This window comes from Euprymna scolopes, chromosome 26 (genome assembly GCF_053919585.1).
Source record: "Euprymna scolopes isolate OS-2025 chromosome 26, ASM5391958v1, whole genome shotgun sequence".
Lineage (NCBI taxonomy): Eukaryota > Metazoa > Mollusca > Cephalopoda > Sepiida > Sepiolidae > Euprymna > Euprymna scolopes.
This window is the reverse complement of record NC_136507.1, coordinates 66028198-66052393: the sequence shown is the minus strand read 5'-3', so window position 1 is coordinate 66052393 and position 24196 is coordinate 66028198. Positions and strand designations below refer to the sequence as shown.

The 24196-nt window shown below is 32.6% G+C and overlaps 1 protein-coding gene across 6 annotated transcripts in view; it reads left to right on the top strand.

Moving 5' to 3' along the window:
• Nucleotides 1–24196, top strand: part of LOC145248128 (ceramide phosphoethanolamine synthase-like) — a 233987-nt gene that overhangs the window by 115495 nt on the left and 94296 nt on the right. For 2 of the 6 annotated variants that reach the window (XR_013863329.1, XM_080109939.1), the window contains exon 1: nt 3446–5856. The exons of 2 other annotated variants lie outside the window; for them this stretch is intronic. The gene's annotated coding sequence lies outside the window, so the exon portion shown is untranslated. Of the gene's footprint in view, nt 1–2609; nt 3177–3445; nt 5857–24196 lie in introns of those variants that run through there. 2 more of the 6 variants (XM_080109941.1, XM_080109943.1) reach the window with 2 other exon arrangements.

Below are 24196 nucleotides of genomic sequence, written 5' to 3'. Positions count from 1 at the left end.
TTTGTCTGTGCATCAATACAATTTTTTTTATTTTTATTTATTTATTTTTTTTTAATGAAAATCTCTCCAGACAAGGTGTGAAGCTACTCAATGTAAGGAGCTAACAAAAACCAAAGATGATTATCGTAAAGACAGAAGATGCCTATTGATCTTAGTCTTGAAAAGACCAAGGTTGTTATTAATTAGCTTGGATGAAAGTTTTAGTAGCTTATCAAAGCAACAAGGCTTTTTCAAGGTGAGAGATATTTATTTTGGCTGGAGATAAGTGATGGTTCGAGTGTTAGTGGTAAAACAGAGAAATTTGGTTGTAGAGGCATTAACAGTAACAAGCCACTTGTTACCTTATTTCACCATGGGCTCCAAGTTGGTGAGAGTGTCAAAAAGATCTTTATCACCAATGCTCTTTGAAGTGCTGCCATAAATAGTTGTTTCATCTTCATAGATGTTGATGGATGATCTCTGAATGCAATTTGGAAGATCATTTATAGAGATCAAGAAAAGTATTGGGTTTAGAATGGATGCTGCATTGATACTGTGTGTTTCAGACTTTAATAATAGTGGTCAATAACTACTTTTATAGATCTACTGGAGAGAAAGGATTTTATGGTTGAGAGGATTTTTCCGGATATTCTATAGCTAGTAAGTTTGTGAAGCAAACCTTTGTGCGAAACTATTGAAGAGTTTTGATATATCAAGACTTATCACTCTAGAAATGTAACCCATATTAATAGATTCACTAATCCTTTGTGATATCACAATTAGCAAATCAACTGTAGATCTTGCAGGACGAAATCCACATTGCTTGTCACTTAGATTGTTTTTTCTGCAGTGGTTGACGACTTTTTGATTCATAATTGTAAAGAAGTAAATCTGAAGAATTCTCTTATTTAAATTGTTATAATCAAATTAGGAGTGTAGGCATAGGTTGAAACTGTTTACTCTGCATGCTGGACCGGAAATATAAAAAACATTTTACCACTTGTGCAGTTTTGTATGTGTACAACTTTCATTCATTCATTCATTACAAAAAAGTTTTGACTTTATTACGAAAATTTAAAATTTTGAAAGTAAAAATAGTTTTCTCCAAATTAACACGCATTTCAATAATGCATATTCATGTTTTATTGAAAAAAAAAAATGTCTATTTTGTTTTTAAAAAAAAAAAACTATTTTGTGTTATTATAAGTGTCTTTTATTTATTTAAAAATACAAACTTTCTCAACATAAAAAAAAAAACATTAAAAAATTTTGGAATTTTGGCTATGTTAAAAAAAAATCTTTTTGATTTTCTATTCGGTTCTGAAATTGCATTTGTCTGCCCCTTCTATGCACTCTCCAAATGTCCCAACTGAAAACCAAAAAAGTTTTACCTTTGCACAAAGTGCCAACGTTTTTTCTATTGTATGTACCACATAGGCTATCGGAACAAAATTGTCTGAAGAGGCCGTAAATGCAGGATCGATTAGCAACTTCAATTAACAATTGATTAACAAATTCACTAGACAAATATGTCAAGATGGGAACTTACACAAGATGGTCTTTCTTTAATCTATTCTTATCTTTAGTAAGAAAAGCAAATTAATGAAATAAATTTTTTTTTTTTTTTTTTTTTACAAGGTGTCACCACTTATCAAGGCCCGGAAGCCACTCAGGGATAAGGGTTATTGCATGTACAGTACGTTAGTGTGGGGATTTAATAAAAATGTCTACTTAAGGGGGCGGCTCATCAGGAATTTGTTTACGTTGGACTTGAAGACATCCAGGTTGTAGTCAGGTGGGAAGCAGGCAGACGGAACAGAGTTCCACAGGTGTGTAGTTCTAAGAAAGAAGCTTTGTTCATGGAATCTACGTTTTGATTTAGGCACAGATAAAGAGTGGGGAAAACTTTTGACAGTGGTTTCAGCTAGACGGGTGTTTTTCGTAAAAGATTTGCGAGGGGGGGACTAGAGATTGGAGCTCAAATTAAATTACGAAGCTATAACATTATTAATCTCGTTCTTGGAAATCGGTTTTTCGTAAAAAAAAAAAAAGAAAATCGTCCTCAAATATGTTACATACATCAGGAGGCCACACCTTTTGTCACAATTACTTGATTAACGGTATCTTCAGAATAGATCCTGTTTTATTTTCTATCACCGATATTTTCAAATTTATCCAATAAGGGATTAACCTCTAAACCAGTGGTTCTCAACCTTTTTTTACTCATGGACCCCTTTTCCCTTCTTTTTTTTTTTTTTATCTTGGTGGGCCCCTTCATAACTATTGGTCATAAGACAATCTTCTATTTTTCACTAATATAAATTTTGAGGTTTTAATAATCAAAGAAATATTATATAATTAAGCTTTATTTTTAAATGAAAACTAATTTAATGCAAATAAAGTATTCTACAACAACTATAGTAATTATGATAATAAGTTTTATGTTTTGCCTGTGGACCCCCAGAAATATTCCATGGACCCCGGTTGAGAACCCCTGCCTGCCCCTGCTCTAAACAAACAATTTTTTTTTTTTAATATTCAGAAATTTTATTTAAAAAAAAAAAACAAAACAAAAAAACATTTACCGGATTTTGAAAAACTCATCTTTTTTTCTTTTTCTTTTTTTTCTTTGCGATATTTTTATTGAAAAAATTTTTTTTTTCTAACTCTTATTATTGTTATATGTTGTTTTCCGCCCGTTTAATCCGGAGGGTCAAGTGTTTGCGTGAAATTCCACTTGGTTAACACACAACAGCTGAAAGTTAAAGATTATCGTAGGGGATGGGATCGTTTAAAAGTTGTTGGCATTCGTCAGTCTAGAAGACTATGGGGTTGCGCCTGTAGAGGTAGTTGGACGCTGTTTTCTGTGACTGAATAAGCCTATCTTTGATCTACGCTGTCGGATGCAGGAGATCGGTGTGTCGTGTTGGTGGTCTGTCGGATGCAGGAGATCGGTGTGTCGTGTTGGTGGTCTGTCGAATTTTGTTGACTGGCCTTCCTTAATAGTCTTTTAGTCTACGCTCATTCTACGATGGACCTCTACCCAGTGGTCAGGCCTTTGGTTACCGTTTGTCTCCAGATGTTGTAGACTTTGCAGATGTTGCAGGTTTAAAAGTATGGAAGATAAAACGTTTACATATCGCCAATTAGCAGGTGTCCTTTTTGTGCGAGGAATCTAAACTAGTTCTTAATGTCAGGTTAAGTATTTTTAGCAGTGTGTACTATATCACTTCTTCTCCAGGGGGCGGGGTTGTTCTTTTCTGTGTCAGAATCCATCCATCTAACACTTATCGTTCACTAGTTTTTGACCTCGAAGTAGCATTTTTATTTATTTACTAACAGGGAGACCCGACATTGCCCAGGATCGAATGAGGATCAACGAATGTTTCACCCTCCTATATTTTTTTTTTATTGTCATCGAAATTGGTGAAATCGTCCATTTTTTTTTTTTTTTTTTTTTTTTTTTTTTTTTTTTTTTTTTTCTTTCTCCAATTAGATCGATTTATTGCCTGCTCTAGTGTGGGATCCACTGCGATGCATGCACTGGGAGGAAGCTTCACATGTCTTCCCGCAGTGACTTAGTCCACAATACATTGTAGTTTACATTGTACTGGAGAGAACCTACTGTTGATTTTATAAAATTTATTTTATATACAATGGCTTGAATTAAAGTGTAAAATGCTAAAGTCAAGTATCATGCTTCAATTGTGCTCTAAACAGAAACATTCATTTTGAATGCGCTCCTCTTATATAAAAGAATGTTATATGCCGGGCCTTTCTGCTTGTACGGTAATAAAACTTCTCAGATACACATATGTTAGGCTGTATAAGGTGTTAACTTTGGTCAAAATCGCCTGTTCCGTCTTTCATTGGATTTTTTTGATTATCGATACTTATCGAAGACATTCTGATACAAAACCTATCAAAGAACGTTGCCAGATACATGAACTACATTTTTGTGAAATTTCATAAAAATCGGCCTGCCTGTTTAGCAGTCCATTAGGAACTCACTCAATATATGTTACCATGACATAGGCTGACATATATTCGGTGGGCTTTTAACAGTATTTTGTAGTTTTTTTTTTTAGTTTTAACTCATTTTCCCAAACTTAACGTGTTCAACACAGTCTGACGCCATTTGTATTTTTCAAATATATCGGTAAACACTGTTTTTCGAGCTGAATAAACATTTACATTTAATAAAAACAGTAAAAAATTATCCAGTTTGGTAGAAAAGTAACTTATCTTGCCTTTGATAACATTTATTTGTTATATATTTGTTTTTTTTGACAACTTTTTTCGAATCTATGTGTATAGTAATACAATTTGCTTTAATGAAAAAAAAATGCTGCCTAAACGCACACACGCACAAATTTAAGATAAATATTAGAGACAGTTACATATGAGTGAATGAAAAAAGAAGAAAAAAGTTGCTTCAATATATTTATATATGTAATATATTTATCTGTCTGATGATTTGTGTGATGGCAGCGTTATGCACAATGTAACCTGTGTAAGACGGCAAGACGCTTATATAAAAAAAAAAAAAATATAAAAATCCACTTATATTAAAAAAATAAGTAAATAAATGTAAATAAAATAAATATGATTTTGTGGTATCGGGAATGTAATTTTACAACATAAAGATCGATAATAGAGGGATAATGGAGTCGCCCTGTGATAATACTAAAGTGATTTGGGAGCCATTAAACTGGCGAATAGAAAGTAAATTGTGATTAGAATAAAAATTTCAAAGCAAACAGCAAGTATTCAGCTCTGTGCTCCTCCTAAGCGGTTGCATCTGAAAATAAGATCTGTCTGCCTTCATTTGCCTGAATGGCGCGTGGGAAGTTGGTTTTAGGATATTCAAAACATTTGAAACCGATTGGTGTGAGTGCGACACGTGTGTAAGTGTAATTTAGATAACGGTAGGAGGTGAGCGAGTAAGTTGAATAGCCACATTATTATTTTTAGCTCTCCCCGTGTTTTTGCTATCCCATCTCTCCTCAAGCCACTCTCTATCGTCCTCCCCTTCTCTGTGGCGAACTATTACTCTTTCATACAAACACACACTCTCAATTTCTCTATCTCCCACTCTTTGTCTCTCCATCTCACGCACTCTCTTCACTTCTCATCTCCTCCGTCTTTACACTTCTTGCTATCTCTCTCACTTTACCATCCATCTCTCAATTTCTCCCACTCTCTTTCTATTGCTCACGCGGTTTTTTCCTCATTCTGTTTTCGCTCCTTCGTTCCCCCCCCCCCTCTCTCTCTCTCTCAGACTTTCTCGACCCCCCCCCTGTGCACTTTTATTTATTCGCCCGCCCCTTCCTTCTCTCTTTCTCTCTCTTTTCATCACACACCCTTCCTTCCCTCTTCTCATCTCCAAACTTTTGCAGACTTTTCCCGTTCTTCTTAACTAACTAAACTTATTTCTTTAGATGAATGTGCGCCGGCCGCGGATATAGTTTTCTTCTCCCCGACCCTAAACACCAACCCACACTCACAAAAAGGCGTTGTCCGTCCTTTTTTTTTTTTTTTCCTTTTCTTTCTTGTGGACTTAACCGATGCCGGTTGGTATATTAATAAAAGCCAACGACCTTTTATTCTACAATTTGTCGACGCTAACCAAAGTTGTCGTACAACAAAGCACTTTAACAGTTGTATAATAGTAGCAAAGAAAAAAAGTTAACATTGCAACTTGACACAAGAGCGCAAACTCTTTAACCCCCCTCTTCTTACTATCTGGATCATCATCATTATCATAATAAGAGAAGGAAAAAACTCTCTAACCCATTTATTTACTACTCCACTCCGTCCCTCATCACTTCACTTGGATGGTACCATCGAAAACTTCACTTTTTAAAAATCTCCCAGGTAATTATACATTTTCAACTTAAAAAAAAAAAAAAAAAAATGATAAATCCGGAGAACAGGCGACTACTCTATGTCCATAGCAAACGGTGTTAATTAATCTGGAGAAAAAAAAAAAAAAAATTAAAACAAAAAAAAAAATCGGATTTATAAATAATGGTGCTTATTCAAATTGTCACTTACAGCGGCATAGTGGCAATGAAAAGTAAGGACAATACAGAAAAGTATGTACCACCAGTCACGAAACGAAGTTGAAATATTCCAAAAATCATGTAATTTGATGAAGTAGTTTTTAATTTTTTATTATTATTCAAGGAAATAAATTTTTACGACTAAACGAGTTTTAGTGTTTTCGTCGGCCATGATTAAATCTGATGCTAAAAGGTGGAGACAACTCTAATTGAAGTGTCGAGATGAAAAATAAGCCTTATGTTCAATGCAGTAAAATCACTAAAAATCGTGATATTTTTTATTTTCTTAGTTTTAAATAAAACTACTTGATTAATTTACGTGACTTTTGGAATATGATGTTTTCGTTTTGTAATGCGTACGTACGGATCATTCTATTTCCTTTTTCTTATTCCCTTTCCTTTTTCTTATTCCCTTTCCTTTTCTTATTCCCTTTCCTTTTCTTATTACCTTTCTTTTTCTTATTCCCTTTCCTTTTCTTATTACCTTTACTTTTAATGGGCGCGATTTAAATGCCAATTTGAATAAGCACCCTAAAAAAAAAATTAAAACGGTGAAACAACATTTTATTATTTTATGCAAAAAACAAACTAATTTTGATACTCTTTAAGAAACAGTCGACAGAACGATTTTTTAAAATATGTCCGTTTTAAGAAAAAAAAAAACAATATTACGTACTTAATTGTCATGCTGAAAATAGTAATATATTCAAAAATTACGAAAAATCGTCGGAATTTTTACGGAAATTTGGGGGGGGGGAATCGTATTTTTTCTTATAAAGTAGGCAATATGAATCTAAACGCAGGGGACATAACTCCGATAGGAATATTTTAGATTACTTGTGTCATGGCTGCATTTTTTTTTTTTTAACTATAAAAACACAATAGCAGTTGTTCTACTGGATGGATTTTCGTAATTTTTGGTATATTACTATTTTCGACATGATAATTAAGTATGTAATATTGATTTTTGCTTAAAACGATACGTTAAAAAAATCGATTTGTCTATTATATCTTAACAAGCACTCGAATTTTTGGGTTTGTATTACTGTACACATAGATTCGAAAAAGTTGTCAAAAACAAATATATAACAAATGTTATCAAAAGCAAGGCAAGTTACTTTTCTACCTAACTGGATATGTTTTTAGTGTTTTTATTTAATTTAACATGTTTATTCAGCTCGAAAAACATAGTGTTTACCGATGTGATGTATTGTAAAATGTCAAATGGCTCCCGAATATCTTTGACACGATAAGTTTGGAAAAAGGAGGTATAAATAAAAACTAGACAAAATACTGTCAGAAACTCACCCAATATATGTTACCGTGACATAGGATGGCATATATTCGGTGGGGTTTTAACAGTATTTTGCATATTTTTTATTTTTAACTCCTTTTCCCAAACTTACCGTGTCAAAGAGAGATTCGGGTGCCATTTAAAATTTTCTAATACATCGGTAAACACTGTTTTTCGAGCTGAATAAACATGCTACATTATATAAAAACACTAAAAACATACACAGTTAGGTGGAAAAGTAACTTATCTTACTTTTGCTAACATTTATTTGTTATATATTTGTTTTTTGACAACTTTTTCGAATCTGTGTCCAGTGAAACAAACAAACCCTAATTTTTTATTCGACACTGTTTGATGCGAACTTCAATCGCCTGTTCTGATTCACCAAAAAGTCATTATTCGTTTCTATAATCTAATTTCTTTTTTACTGTTTGTATATATTGCATTCCATTTTTTTTTTTTAAGAATTTATTTTACGTACATGAAAGAAAGACTCGTTTGTTTTGGTCTTTTGGCTTGGAACAAAGTGTAGTATCTGTTCTGATACTATACAGTACACTTCACTTCTGTTCTCGGTCATTGGCGGATAAGTCCTCTAGACCGAGACAATTATTATTTTTGTTCCTATCCAGAGTGCCCATTTTTGAGGAGCTAGATTTTCCTCACATTAAAAACCGATCTTGTGTCTTGAAGAAATTTATTATCTACTTCTTCCCGTGGAAGGTAATTCTTCTTAATCAATTATACGTTACTACTAAACTCTGAAACCTCAAGGAAGAAAACAAAGAAAAATATGAGAAAAAGAATTTATTAAATATAATGGCAAAAGGAAAAGTTCGTGACCTCTATGGGCTGCCAAAAATGTCCATCTGGCTTACAAGTATTCTTGTAGTAGTAACCGAAAGGGGAGAGAGTGAAGAGAAGGAAAGAGATAGAGAAGGTGGAAGAAAGAAGGCGGGGGGGGGGGTGCACTTACTGGAAGCTTCTGGGCGCCCTTTTCCGAATGGAACATTTAGAAAGTTCGTTTTGTTTGGGTTTTTTACTTTCAGAGTTCGTGTTATTTAAAGGTTCTTTTTTATCAGTCTTTTTCCTGGAAACTCGTTTCCGTAATCCTTTTTGCAAGGGTTAAAATTCCATGGAGGCAAAATATTTTAGAGCTTTCAAGTTTCTTAAAAACTTTCCAGCGGCGAATTTTCTTAACTTCAATTATTCTTTTCTCGATAATTGAATTCAGTTTTCAAGTGTCTTAGAAAACTTTGAGGCGAATTTTCTTCTCTTGGTTCTTTTCAACAATTTTAATGTCTTGTTAGGACAAAGTTGTACATCGCCTTAGTAAATTTTCAGGCGTCCCTTTTTATCCGAGACCTTAAAGGAATGCATTCGATACTTGTTGTCTCGACGACGCCCTTTCCACAACTGCCGAATTAATTCAAAAATGTCACACACGTGCTTCAATTTAGCACGAAAACGTCTTATCCAATCAACTGGCATAAGGGAGTCAGGTGACATAAAAAAAAGGGGAAGCTATGGAAGGGGGCAGGAAGGGAGTTAAGAAGGAAGGAAGGAAGGAAGAACAGAAACAGCAGAAAGGAAAGAAAAAAGGAAAGAAAGATGGTGGAAGATAATTTCCACAGTCTAACTCTGCTCTCGTGGAGAGGCAAGTAAATAATAATAATAATAATAATAATAATAATAATAATAATATATATAAAAAAACAATAAATAAATAAAATGTAAAATAAAAATGTTACTTCCTTGTTCATTTTTTCATTCATTTGGGTTTGACAATGAATGCCCTGGAAAAGTCACTTTAGTAAATATTACCTTACGCTACAACAGAACACCGATCACTCTAATTTCTTGTTTTAAGGGGTATTCGAGATCGCTGACAACTAATCTGATAATCAAACCCGTCGCACATTTACCGTTTGCATGGTATGGACCCCTGGACCTTGGGACTATTTTGCGCCATTTCACCCTCTTCAGTAGTGTTTTTCGGTGCTAATGCACTTACTGATCTGCGCTATTTTTTAAATTGTATTTTCAAGTTTAATTAAAGTTTTATGTTTTTTTTTTTATTCAATTCTAAGGTTAAAGTACAGAATAGGTACAAAATACCCTCACCTCCCCATGTTAAGAATGGCTTTTTAAATGTTATTATTTCAGCACGGATCAATAAGTGCATGCATGAGTACCTGTTTTTCTGACATGATGCGTTTGCGTGCGAACGGACGTAGTGAAGTGACTTATTACGACTTTAAGCGGCCATTTGAAATTAGAAAATTTTCCAAAAAAGAAAAAAAAAAAAAGAAAAAAATGTGGTTCATTTTTTTCTCACGTAGTTTAAAACTACTTAATGTATCTAAAACAAATTATTCACTAGCAGTTTACAAAAACAAGCACCAAACATTTTGTTTTTCGTTTTTTTTTTTTTGTGGGGGGTTCAATTATAGAACTTGTATAGCTTAACAGGTGCTTCTGCAGTTTAATTAACCGTTTTTCCGTAAGTAATGCGTGCGCCGACATTTACCGATTAGAATACAATTTAACATTTTTAGATTTTACTTTTTTCTATTTACATTAAGGGAGGAAGCACGGTCAGGGGTTGTGTTGATTAATGTTTACCAGCTTTAAAATATTCTGTTATTCTGGAAAAAAAACAAAAACACAAAAAAAAAAAAAAAAAAACAACAGAGAAATTCGTTTGCATATTTTAAAACCGGTAAACATTAATCTGAAGTGACTTTTCCAAGGCATTCATCATTAAGCTCAAATATCAGCTGACGTGATTGTAAACAAATCATATGTCTCTGCGTTTCTCGCCTATACATAACTTTGATAAATATATATCCAAGTCGACATGCCAGCACAGGTGCAGCACTGCAGCACCCCCCCTCCCAAATCATTTAAAATGACCACTAGAATAGATTTCCGGTGACGCTGAAAACGAAAATAACGTGTAAAATTCTAGGAAACTAATTGTTTCCTAGAATTTTACGTTATTTTCCAAAATGGAAAAAAATCATAGTTTCAAAAAGTAGGGAGTGCCTTGAATTTTTGTTTGTTTTTAATCAAATGAGACCCAAACAAGAAATCGTAAACTTCCGTGGCTTCTTGAATCTCGTCTCGCATTTTTGATACCTAAGGTGGGGCACTCTCATAGAGGTCCTCACATGCATGAAGTAAATAATTCATGTGGGAAAGTGAAACGAAATTAACTAATTTTCTTAGTAATATATCCAAAAATTACGAAAAGTCATTGAGTAGAACTACTATTATGTTTGTAGTAAAAAAACAAAAAAAATAAAAAAAAAAGTTTATCACAATAATGTCGCCATAAACAAGTAATCCAAAATATTCGTTCGAGTTTTGTCCCCCCCCCCACTTTTTTTTTTGTATTTTTCTTAGATGTTATAATAACATCTAAGAAAAATACGATTATCCCCAATTTTCCGTAAAAATTACTTTTAATTATAAATAACTTTAGACTCCATAATTGAATTATTTTTAAAAAATCTATTTCAACAAGCACTAAAATTTTTTTTCTGTAACTATTTTTTTTAGTATTCGAGATTGCTGACAACGAATCAAATAATCAAAACCGTCGCAAATTTACCGTTTGCATCGTATGAACCGCAACCATCAGTAGTGTTTTCTTATAGTGAAGTGACTTATCACATCGCGGAGGAATCTTTAGCAGGCATTTGAAATAACAAAAAAGTTAAAAAAAAAAAAAAAAAAAGATGTGGTTCATTTTTTTTTTTTTTTTTTTGTAAATGTTTAGTTTGACGACGCCATTCTAATTTGTGTTTTTAGTGGTTATCTAGGCCGCTGAAAACGAATCTGGTATTTAAACTCGTCGCAAATTTGCCGTTTGTATGGTATTAACCCCTGGAGTCTGGGATTATTTTGTGCCATGTTACCGCTTTCGTTAACGTTTTATTTTTACATGATGCGTTAGCGCGTGCACATGCGTAGTAAAGTGACTTGTCACATCGCGGAGGGGTCCTGGATATGACCTTAAACTATATCCGATGGTGAGGGCCCCAGCTTGCAGGCCTTAGGGAGTGTGGAGCCACCCTTTAATTGCCATTGCTCCCAGGTCCACTCTGACCCGGAGTGGTAGCACCTGTTAGGGTCCCAACTATGGGTTAAATAGAATACGACTTAAAAAACAAAAAAATCGTTCTTCAAAATCATCAGATTCGGCATTAAATAACCTGAAAAGGGTTGATATGCCGTAAAACAAAACAACCAACCAACCAACATCGCGAAGGAATCTTTAGCGGAGATTTGAAATAAGAAAGTTTTAAAAAAAATGTAGTTCTTTTTTTTTGTATTATTATACAAACACCGTGACAGCGAATTAGTAAAATCTTTTACGTAGTATTCTGTTACGTTTCGGTGTGCTGAACACGAATCTGAAAACTGGGTTAGGGTTAGGGTTAGGGTACATTTTTTTCTACTAATTCGCTGTCACGGTATTTGTATAAATTTACCCTTTTTTTGTGTGTGTTATGTAGTTTTTAATGCTTTTTATTTGATCTAAAAGTTTAAGTTTTCACGAGCGGTTTACATAGACATATTTTAATGTTTTTCGTTTTTTTATTTTCTTTTTGGAGGGGGGTATTCGATTATATAACGTGTATAGTTTTTTAATAGGCGCTTTTGCAGTTTAATTAATCATTTTCCCGTAAATAACGCGCCGACATTGATGGCGACACGCATAAACGAGTTTTTGTAAACTCGTGAAAACATTTTAGATAAATTAAAAAGCATTAAAAACTATGTAGGACAAAAAAAAATGAACCACTTTTTTTTTTTTTTTTTTTTAACTTTATTTTAAATATCCGTTAAAGATTCCTCCGCAATTTGATATGTCACTTCACTATGCGCATGCGCATCATGTAAGAAAACATTACTGAAGGCGGTGAAAAAGCGTAAACTAGTCCCAACGTCCAGGAGTTCATACCATGCAAACGGTAAATTTGCAACGGGTTTGATTAACAGATTCGTTGTCAGCAACCTCGAATTTCCCTAAAAAACAAATTAGAGTGGTCGGTAGGCACCTCCAAAAGTCACCACAGAATTACCCCCCCCCCGTATATGTAAAACGATGTAACTTAATTATAAATTAATATTATCAATATAACTTGTGTACCATTTAAAAGAAGGGCAAAATAAACTAGTAATAATTTAAAAAAATTTTTCATCGTACGAAAATAATGAAATTGCAAGACGGAAATCGTGTTTACATAATTGGCGCTTTAAAATAACGTTCCCATGTAGTAAGCATTTCGAACGTGAAGACATACCCGTATTTAATAAATCTAGCAAAAATCAACTAATCGTCAGATTTTCGATACTTATCCAGTTTAGAATGAAATTACATATAAAATGCAGTTTCTGTAAAATATATGAGAGAAAATATTTTTTTTAGTGCGTGCCCCCTCCCATATTTAGTTTTTCGAAATTTGAACAAAATATATTTAAATCTATCGACATTTCTATTATGAAACACAAGAGTTCAAATAAGTAAAACATTTATTTTTTTAAAAATTAAATTGAAGTTGCAATTACAAAAATGATATAGTTTAATATTGTTTTTTTTTTTAAATAGTGTTTTTCTAATTAATATATACTAAATTCAGTTGAATTGCCAAGAAAAAGAAACTTCCTAAAAATTAATTAATTTTTAAAAGATTAAAACGATTAAAATTCCATTATTTCAAAATGTTCCGTTCTAACATAGATTTTTAATTGTGTTTAAATTTATTTTTTAATATTAAGTTTAAATATAAACATGACTTTTGTCAGCTATTTTATCGCCAGATTAAAACCAATTTGAAAATATTATTGCACAAATATTAAGCATTTTGTAGGCCTCCCCTCATATTTTGTTTGTCTCTTTTTACCGAACAAAATATGGAACCCCGTAGGCAATCAAATAAACATTCAGTAAAACCGTATTTCATATTTAATATACAAATGTTTATAATATTATTAATCATTTAAACGGTGTAAATCTTAAAACCTAACAAAATTATAACAAAGATTAATTATTAATTGCAGTTTGGAGAAGATAAACAAAGGTTTTAAAAAATCATTAAGTCGCTTCTGCTTTTCCATAGTTCGTATAGTTAACACAAATCTGACGTCATGGAAATATGCGGTCCATTTTTCACAATCGTTTGGTAGACCCTAGTGGTCGGTGTTCTGTTGTAGTGTAAGGTAACATTTACCAAATTTTCAAATGTGCGCACATGTTTTCAAAACTTGTTTTTATTTATTTTACTAGAAATAATAAATAAATAAATAAACATAAATATCGCCACTAACAACAACAACAAATCTGTTTAGCATTCGAGTAAGAATTATATACCTATTTACTATGCCTCCCCACGGGACAGAGTTAGACACCAGGGTCGTTTTTTAACGTGGAGAAAAGGTACAAAAATAAAAATTGTCTCAGTCGTGAAGGATTTCTCCTCCACCGAAAGAGAACAAGAAATAGAAGTGCAGCATCTGAAGAACAGATACTACACTTTGATCTTGTCCCGAAGGCCAAGTAGTAAAAAAACCTAATCGTATGATTTTTTTTTTCTTTTTTGAGTTCTAATTATTTTTAGAATCGGCATTCTCAGAATTTGCAGTCTGTTTCTCTCTTTAAAATCAGCACTCAACAGCAGCATTATTTATCTTTTATTTTCTCCGTCCCGCCGCACATCCAATAACAATTCAGATTAATTCCTTTTCTATTTTGCGCAACGTTGTAATTGGCATTATAAGTGTATTAGCTGTAACCTCCGTCAAAAGGGTAGAGGCAGATTTGTGTTAACTATACGAACTATGGAAAAGCAGAAGCGACTTAATGAGTTTTTTTAAAACCTTTGTTTATCTTCTTCAAACTGCAATTAATAAATCTTTGTTATAATTTTGTTAGGTTTTAAGATTTACACGGTTTAACGATTAATAATATTATAAACATTTGTATATTAAATGTGAAATACGGTTTTACTGAATGTTCATTTGGTTGCCTACGGGGCTCCATATTTTGTTCTGTAAAAAGAGACTTACAAAATATGAGGGGCAAAGATGAGCGGACAAAAATCGGGGGACCTAGTTTAGAAAGCCGATTTATCATAATCTTTTGTGTTTTTTTTTCGACTACTTTTTGATTGTATTTGAAAGATTAGAGAGTTAATTTCCTAAAGAAAAAAAATATTTGTTCACGTGACAAAAAAAAAAAAAAGTTATGAAAAATATTTTCACGGCGAGTTAACCAATTCAGCTAAATTTTGAAGTTAAATAAATTCATTGTAAAAATCCTTTAAAAGATAAATATTAGTTTTCTGGGTCTATTTCAAAGATAATTAGTAAAGTCCTAAGATATTGAATTAAAAAAACAAACAAAAAAACAAAAAACACCTTGTTTGTGCAAAAAACAAAACAAACTTAATTAGCCCTCAAAAAGCAAGTACTTTACCGTTCGCCAAAAAACGCAACAAACTAAAATGTAAACACCATTATAAGGAGGCCCAAAATTTCAGCCAATCGAAACGCTGTTTGAAAATGAAGTCATGATAGTAAAAGGAGGTAGGGGTTTCAGATTTCTTTTTTTTTTTTTTTTTTTCTCAGACGTGCATCCATACATTCCTTAAATTGAAATAAATAAAAACAAGAAAAAATAAGCATAAAATATATTATGTAAATATATATATATATATAAAATAAGCATAAGATATATTTTGTGCTTTCATACCTCAATTGACAAACGTGGACGGCACCTGTCAGCGTGTTTGAAAGTTTGGGTCTGGTTTTATGCACAATTACCAGAAATATATATATATTTTTAAATCTCTTTTTTTTTTTTTTTTCTTTTTACTCTTTGTAAATCCGGCGAATTCTCCCCCCCCCCCCCCGCGTCAAAAAAGGGGAAATTGGAACCGCATGTTATTTCTACATATTTTGACGTAAAGAATGAAAACAACACGATTTTTTTAAAATTCTCTCAAAAATCTAATAATTGACCAATTTCGTTAATTTTTTTACAGATTTATTTAAAAAAAAAAAAACTCAAGTAAAATATTAATTTTTTTTTTTCATATCCCCCCACGACCCACGTGATCTTTTTTTTTTTGGAGGAAGAGATTACATTTTTTTTTTTTTTTGATGCCATTTAGTGATGAATTAAAAATATGTTTAAAAATCGGACATGCATACTTTTTTCTACGTAAGACCAATGATCCAGTAATCTGTATATCGCTGATAAAAATCGTTGCGTTACTCATTTCTTTTGTCAAAACAAAAAGATAATTTCTGAACTAATTAACTGAAACAATTATGATTTAAGAGTTAATCAAATTTCTTTGTGCACGCCATGTTTTAAAAATGTGACTTTTTGTCTATGTCCATACAAAAATTTTGTATGGGAAACAAGTTTCCGATAAAGTTAATTTAAGGATTTAGCTAAGACGTAAAAAGACTTTTTAGAAACTAAAAATTTATATTTTCTAGAATAAAGAGAAATTTATATTTAGTTGACCTTTGACAACTAAATATTTTCATTTACTAGCCAAATAGAAAAGTTACTAGCCAGACCCATATGATTTTTAGAATATGACATCTTCGTTCTGTGACGAGTATGTACATCATAAATAATTCTCTGTATTTTTTTTTTTTTTTTTTTTAAATAAGTGTAATTCTAAATATACAAAAAATTTATGTTGATTCTAATTTCTTCAGATGTTTTTTAAACAGCCTTTGTTAAAAAAGAGTATATTGCTCTATTAAACTTTTATTGTTTAAATAATTTAACTTTGTTTTATTAAAAAGAAAAACAAAAAAAGGTGAAAAGATATTTGTCACTCGGTAGTGAGCTTTGGAAAATTATCAGTGAAAGAAATGCAAAGATAAGCGTTTTATTATTTCTAGTTGCAAATGCGACTGTTTCACTCGCAATGGACAGCCGTGTTTAATAAAAATAATTTTTGTCGTACAAATTACGATATTGAAAATTAAAATTAAAGGAAATTCTGTCAGTTAACGGGTTCCGTATCGAACCGGAAGTTAATTGTTTTAGGTGTTGTCTGCTTAAAATATGATTTTTTTTTTATGGATATCCTATTCCTTTTTTTTTTTTTTTTTTCGTATTTCAAGCCAAAGGTGAAACTTTTACTGTTATATTTCACTTAAATAATGTTTGAACAAAAACTTTAAAAACATGTATTTGTAAGTTACAAGTAAGAACTAAGTTATTTTTTTCCTAAATTTTTTAATGCTTTATAAGACCTGTGTGTTTTGTACATCTGCGACGCCATTGTTAATTTCTCACTTTTTAATGTTTTGGTTATTTTGTGACATTCAAATTAAATTTTGTCCATTTTATTCAGTGAAAATAAAATATGTTTAGATGCGATTTAAACCTTGATTCTTCCTCTTGAATATAGAGTAAAAATTACGATGAATTAATTTCATTCTAGTTGTTTTACTTGTATTTTTTGTTATGGGTGTCAAAAATTAGTGTCATATCTAGGTTTTAGTGTTTTTACTTGCACTAAAACGTTTATTTGGTACGAAAAACAGATAGTGTTGAGGATTAAGTGAGAACAAGAAAAATGGCTACGAATTGACACTTAAATATTTCATGTCTTGAAAATGATTTAAAAATAAAACAAAACACTGCTAGAAATTAATAAATGTCTCGGTAAGATATATTGGATTGGTTCGACTTTAACATCTAGGTCAATTGTATCCATTTTTAATGCTGAGGAGCCGGCTCATAAGTATCAGCTAGTCATTTCTGGTCCTGGTATGTACTCTATTTTTCATTTGATATTCTTGTAGCTTCATCATTATTCTAGGAGGTGCACAAGTCAATGGTTTCTGTAGTATCATGGTGAATGGTTTATGGTCAGTGAGTACTTTAAATTTATGTCCATATAGGTATGTATGGAATCTTAGAACAGTAATTACAATTGCAAAAAGTTTTCTTTATTTGCAGGTTTACCGCTTCTCAGTGTCTGGTAATAGTTTTTTTGTTTTGCATTAATGCAGCTTCAAGTCTTTTCGAACTTGCATTTGTTTGTAGTACTGGTAATTTAGCTGTTTTAAAATATGTTGGTGTAGAGTCTTTACTGATTATTGTTTTGAGTTTTTTTTTTTTTTAAACATTTCTTATGGTGTTCTTTTTAAAGAAAGGATGTGTCCTTCTTTAACAGTCCTCTTAGTATATGTGTCTTGTCAGCCAGGTTAGGAACGGTGATAAGAATGTGATAAGGCCTGAGAATTCTTGTGGCTTTTTCTTAAATGTTTTGTAGGCGTTTGAGATTTTCTTGGTCTGAGTTGACACCATTTTCACTATTGATCAGCCACCATAAGGAGATTCGGATGTTGTTAGTAGTTGGGATTCACTAAGCAGCTTTAGCATCAAGTTTAGAAAATAGCTTGCCATCTGCAAAATGGTGTGTTAGCTCTTCTACAGTAGGAGCTGCATGGTGTGGTCTTTTGAGCACTGTATTCAGATGTCTTGAGTTTATACAGATTCTCAAACTTTCATCTTTTTTATTGAATATGCTTTTTTCTTTCTTTTTTTAACACAGTGATCACCACTTATCAAGGCCCGGGAGCCACTCAGGGATAAGGGTTATTTCAAGTACATTATATTAGTGTGGAGATTTGATGAAGTGTTTACTTAAGGGGGCGGTTCATTAGGAATTTGTTTACGTTGGACTTGAAGACATCCAAGTTGTAGTCCGGTGGGAAGCAGGCAGACGGAACAGAGTTCCACAGGCGTGCAGTTCTAAAAAAGAAGCTTTGTTCAGGGAATCCACATTTTGATTTAGGCACAGATATAGAGTGGGGGAAATTTTTCACAGTGGATTCAGCTAGACGGATACTAAGCTTGAAACTCTGTTGCTTCTGTCACCTGTCTGATTTTATTGTTTTCAACGATGATGCCAAAGTTTTGTTTAATGCTTTTTCAGAACAAGGGGCATCAATGTATAGTTGTATACTTTTCCTGATTGATAGTTATTAAACGGGTGTGGATCCATTTGCATCAGATCTTTGATTGTGCCAGTTGCTGTTACTGCAGGTGTTTGATGTGTATTTTCTAGTGATGGGGCAATTCCAATATTTTCCCTCGATTCTGATACAATTACAGATTCTCTTATCAATTTCCGATTCTGATACAATTACTGATTCCGGTTCTTTTTAAATTTCTAAATATAGAGTTAATTTTTTGGGGGGTGCCAGCAGATTACTGTAAAAAAAAAAAAAACATATCTTTTTTGACTATGCAGTAATTAGTTTGAGCTTTTTTTTAGCAAGGAGGATAGTCCTATAATTGCTGGCCGTTGCACATTTATAATGTAAAAAATGCTGTTCTGCCAATCTGATTCATTGTTTTTAGATGATATGTTAATGCTACCTAAACATTTATTGAAGTGTCGTCGTATACTATTAGTTTCTCATCCCTTGTTTGTTTTTGTTTTTTTTATTGGAAAACCATCAGCTTCTAATCTGTCTGGGAACATTCTACGAAATGCAGAAACTGGTAATGTCTTTCTTTGGGCTCCTGTGTCAATTTTCAATGGCAACTTGTAGATTTTACTTTTATTTGGCAATTTTATGTTTAGATAAACAAAAGCTTCATCTCTCTGAGTGATAGAGAATGTTTTGATGCTATTTGATGTTTAATGTTGCAATTAACTTGCTATTTAATGTTGCTATTTACTTGCTATTTAATGTTGCTATTTACTTGCTATTTAATGTTGCTATTTACTTGCTATTTAATGTTGCTATTTACTTGCTATTTAATGTTGCTATTTACTTGCTATTTAATGTTGCTATTTACTTGCTATTTAATGTTGCTATTTACTTGCTATTTAATGTTACTATTTACTTGCCTCCTCACAAGAGTAGACACAAGGGTTTTTTTTTAATGTGGGGAAAATCCAGCTCCCCAAAAAGGAGGTCACTCTGGATAGGAGCAAAAATATAAATTGCCTCAATTTAGAAGGATTTCTCCCGCACTGATCAAGTTAAAAAAAGGTGAAGTGAAGTATCAGAACAGATAATACACTTTGCTCCAAGCCAAAAAGCCAGTTACGTAATGTTAGACTTTTGAGTTGTTTATCTAATCCCTGGGTGTTGTATACCCCATCAGTTTGGATGCATTGTCTTTTCTCGTAGTGGTTCCTCCAATATTGCGGTTGATGTTCCAAATGGCCCAAAATTGCAAAAAAGACACCTTTTACCCCATAACTTTTGTCCCATCCATTAGATTTTTCTGAAACTTGGCAAAAATGTGAAGGCAACGTTGCCCCTTCACACTTCTCACATTCATCATTTCTTCATTATTTTTTGTGGCATCATCTCACATGCAGCACCAGAGGGGGACCACGCATGTGCGGCTTGTTTAAATTATTACTAATTTATTTAAGGCTTATTCTTTTAACTGGTACAAATAGTTATGATAATTCTGATTTTGTTTATCAACGTCTCTCTGGAAAGGGATGGGATTCGTTTCCAGAGGATTTCCCTTAATCCCGGGTTCAAACCAGGAGCTTCAAAGATCAAGGGTTTTCCTAAGGATGTTGGTGGTACCTACAATTGCAGAGGTCTGAAGGCCACCTCAAACATCGGGTATTTGTAGTTTTTTCAATTGTCCTTCCAGACGACTTGATACTACTCCTAGTGCACCAACTACGACCGGGATTATTTGTGTTTTAACCCTGTGTATATGCCTTATCTCCAAGGCCAATGGAGCATAATTGCTCCACTTCTCATTCTCCTTCTCTCTCACATTCCTGTCCCAGGGTACTGAAAAGTCTACAATCTGCCAGTTTTTTTGAGACCTTGTCAATGACGACCAAATCCGGACGATAATAATAGTTATGATTATAATAATAATAATAGTTATGATAATAACTTCGAAAGCTACATCGTGTTACACATTGTGAGGGCGATTTAAATCGGTGTCATTCTTTAGAGGTAACAATCGATCAGCCATTACAATCCTTTTCTGATCAGTGTGCCAATCTGATCTATGTTTAGCAATGAAAATCCTGTTTCAAACTGAAACATCATCATGAACGGATGTAATCTCTTCTAGAGATGCGAGGATGCATCAAATAAAACAAAAACAAAAAAAAGCTCATTTCAAACTTAAGCATGACAAACCAACAAACTACAATAAACAATTTCCCCCACTGTCTGTGTCTAAATCTAAACGCAGATTCTATGAACAAAGGTTCTTTCCCAGAATTACCCGCCTGTAAAACACTGTTCCACTGTTCTGCTTCCCAATTGAATACAACATGGTAGCCTTCAAATCCAATGTAAACAAGTTCTTCTTAAGCCATGCCCATAAATAATCAAATTCTACCCAATTTATACCGTTAACGATTACTGCACTACCACCCTTGCATTCATTAACCCTTATCCTTGAGTGGCCTTTGGGCCTTGATAAGTGGTTACTCCCAAGAAAAAAAAACAAAAAAAAACGATGTTGGCAAAAGTATAGCATAGTTAGCAGCTGAAAAGTCGAAAATAAGCAAAATATACGACAAATAACTTTTAAAAAAAAATGATAGAAAAATTAATTTTCTTTTGATCTGCAAAGTTTTGTTATTTTTACCTAGCCGATTTGAACCGTCCTATATGTAACACACTGTAATTTTAATACAATTGAAGGAAACCTAAAATAAACTAGTAATAACGTTTCTGAATTTTTGAGATGAGGATTGGTTATTTTTATTATTTGTTCTCATCTTGAGTGTGATTTTCACAACGTTTAGGTCGATGTAACCTCTGACCTTCTTCAGGTGCATCTCGTCGAACTCGGGAATTTGGACGGAATTTCGAGTGGAACTCTTTATTTACTTCACGGGGGTAACATGCTCTTATTACGTCAGGACCTGTGGCGCAGTGGTTAGAAAAATCAATTGTAAAAAGTGATATTTGCCTGAAGATTGAAGGTGCAATACTCATTGTGGACGACCAAAAAATGCAATTGTGCATTTTTTTTTTTTTTTTCTTTTTTTGCAAGTCAGAGTGCTCTTCCTCTAGAGCTCTGGCTTTTGAAATATTACTGCTACATCATTCTGCCCTGGGAGAGATGTGAATAACTACAGTTAGTCAGTGTTTTTTTTTTTTTTTTTAAATTAACCTCTCCGAGAATTAGATTGGATTTTCTGTTGAAGTTAAGCAAGTTTAAAAGTTTGCAATTTTATCATGGCTATCTTTTCTTCTTTTGTGTTATTTCAGAGTTAATCCCAAGTATTTGGCTGCCTTGCCGTATTGTTGCAGAGTTTATTTTAGCAACTTTGTCGCAAAACTCACTTGTTTGTTTTACAAGCAAACTAGCGAGGAGTACCCAGCGTTAGGGGGAGCGTCTCATCTTGAAATGAAAGCTACCGTCTGATATGACGAAGTCGACATTGACCAAACATTACTTAGCTCTCTAGAGACCACTGGCTTTCGGCCAGTGATTAGTCGAGTTTCGCTTTTTTTTATACCGAAAACCGAATGTAACGCGTGCCGATGCGGGAAATGTTGAATAATTAACGTTTGAAAGTCAACTGTGAGATATTACAATTTATAGATGATATAAAAAGTTTTAAGAAGTTGTGAAGCGAGCGAGCGCTTCTCTGAAAGAAGCCTTTTGTAGACGAGGAAAAGCGTACATACGTACATTTTCGCTTTTATATATATATAGATAACAACTACCCCTATTATTACTACCTATTCACTAGGAGTTGTTCATCCAGGTCATCATCCGTGATTGTTTGCTGACAATAACCTGCAATGTTTCCTAAAATCTGAGTGACAAGTCTCCCCAGATAGCAACTCTCTTTTGGTAACCATAGAAAATAGCTTTGTGTCATCACAACCGCTGTTTACCATTGATTTCTCAGTGGCAACAAATGATGGTCGCAAGATTTCAGTGTAGGTCTGGTTGGTGCTTTCTCTCTCTTCTGTCTTTCTATCCTCCTGGAGCCATCACAACTATTTTGTCGGTGCTGTCACTTTTTAAAGAGTGGAGGACAGTTTATGAAATTTTTTGCAGTTTCAGTTCCCTTGGGTTATGTGCTTGTGTTATTATTGTAGCAGGTATATAATAGATCTGTTCTCACTTATATGTGCATGCAATCTCGTGTATAGCAATGAGTTGTGATTTGGTTGGCAAAAACAGGCTTGTGCATGGATACACAAATGATTAACGCATCACTGCACATGTGCAATACTGATTTCCACCCAAAGGCTGGATGCCAAATACCACAGTTTGAATTGAGATGCAAATCTGGCAAGACTCTGTATTGCCTATCTCATCTCTCACCAAAATTTGGCGGGTTACGAGATACAAGTTGATAGCCAAGACCAAGTGTGACCATATTACATTTTTACTATGATGCCTGTCGACCTAGCAACTAACGTTACACATTTACGTACCTGTATATGTGTTCCAGTTAAATAAGACGTATCTATTATTGTAGAGAAGACGTTTTGGGCTAGGGGTATTTCCTTCAAACCCTTTTCTTATTTACCCTTTTCTTATTTACCCTTTTCTTATTTACTCTTTTCTTATTTACTCTTTTCTTATTTACCCTTTTCTTATTTACCCTTTTCTTATTTACTCTTTTCTTATTTACTCTTTTCTTATTTACTCTTTTCTTATTTACCCTTTTCTTAACCCTTTTCTTATTTACCCTTTTCTTATTTACCCTTTTCTTATTTACCCTTTTCTTATTTACCCTTTTCTTATTTACTCTTTTCTTATTTACCCTTTTCTTATTTACTCTTTTCTTATTTACTCTTTTCTTATTTACTCTTTTCTTATTTACTCTTTTCTTATTTACTCTTTTCTTATTTACTCTTTTCTTATTTACCCTTTTCTTATTTACTCTTTTCTTATTTACTCTTTTCTTTACTCTTTTCTTATTTACTCTTTTCTTATTTACCCTTTTCTTATTTACTCTTTTCTTATTTACTCTTTTCTTATTTACTCTTTTCTTATTTACTCTTTTCTTATTTACTCTTTTCTTATTTACTCTTTTCTTATTTACTCTTTTCTTATTTACCCTTTTCTTATTTACTCTTTTCTTATTTACTCTTTTCTTATTTACTCTTTTCTTATTTACTCTTTTCTTATTTACTCTTTTCTTATTTACTCTTTTCTTATTTACCCTTTTCTTATTTACCCTTTTCTTATTTACTCTTTTCTTATTTACCCTTTTCTTATTTACCCTTTTCTTATTTACCCTTTTCTTATTTACTCTTTTCTTATTTACCCTTTTATTATTTACCCTTTTCTTATTTACTCTTTTCTTATTTACTCTTTTCTTATTTACTCTTTTCTTATTTACTCTTTTCTTATTTACTCTTTTCTTATTTACTCTTTTCTTATTTACTCTTTTCTTATTTACCCTTTTCTTATTTACCCTTTTCTTATTTACCCTTTTCTTATTTACCCTTTTCTTATTTACCCTTTTCTTATTTACTCTTTTCTTATTTACTCTTTTCTTATTTACTCTTTTCTTATTTACTCTTTTCTTATTTACTCTTTTCTTATTTACTCTTTTCTTATTTACTCTTTTCTTATTTACTCTTTTCTTATTTACTCTTTTCTTATTTACTCTTTTCTTATTTACTCTTTTCTTATTTACCCTTTTCTTATTTACCCTTTTCTTATTTACCCTTTTCTTATTTACCCTTTTCTTATTTACCCTTTTCTTATTTACCCTTTTCTTATTTACTCTTTTCTTATTTACTCTTTTCTTATTTACCCTTTTCTTATTTACCCTTTTCTTATTTACCCTTTTCTTATTTACTCTTTTCTTATTTACTCTTTTCT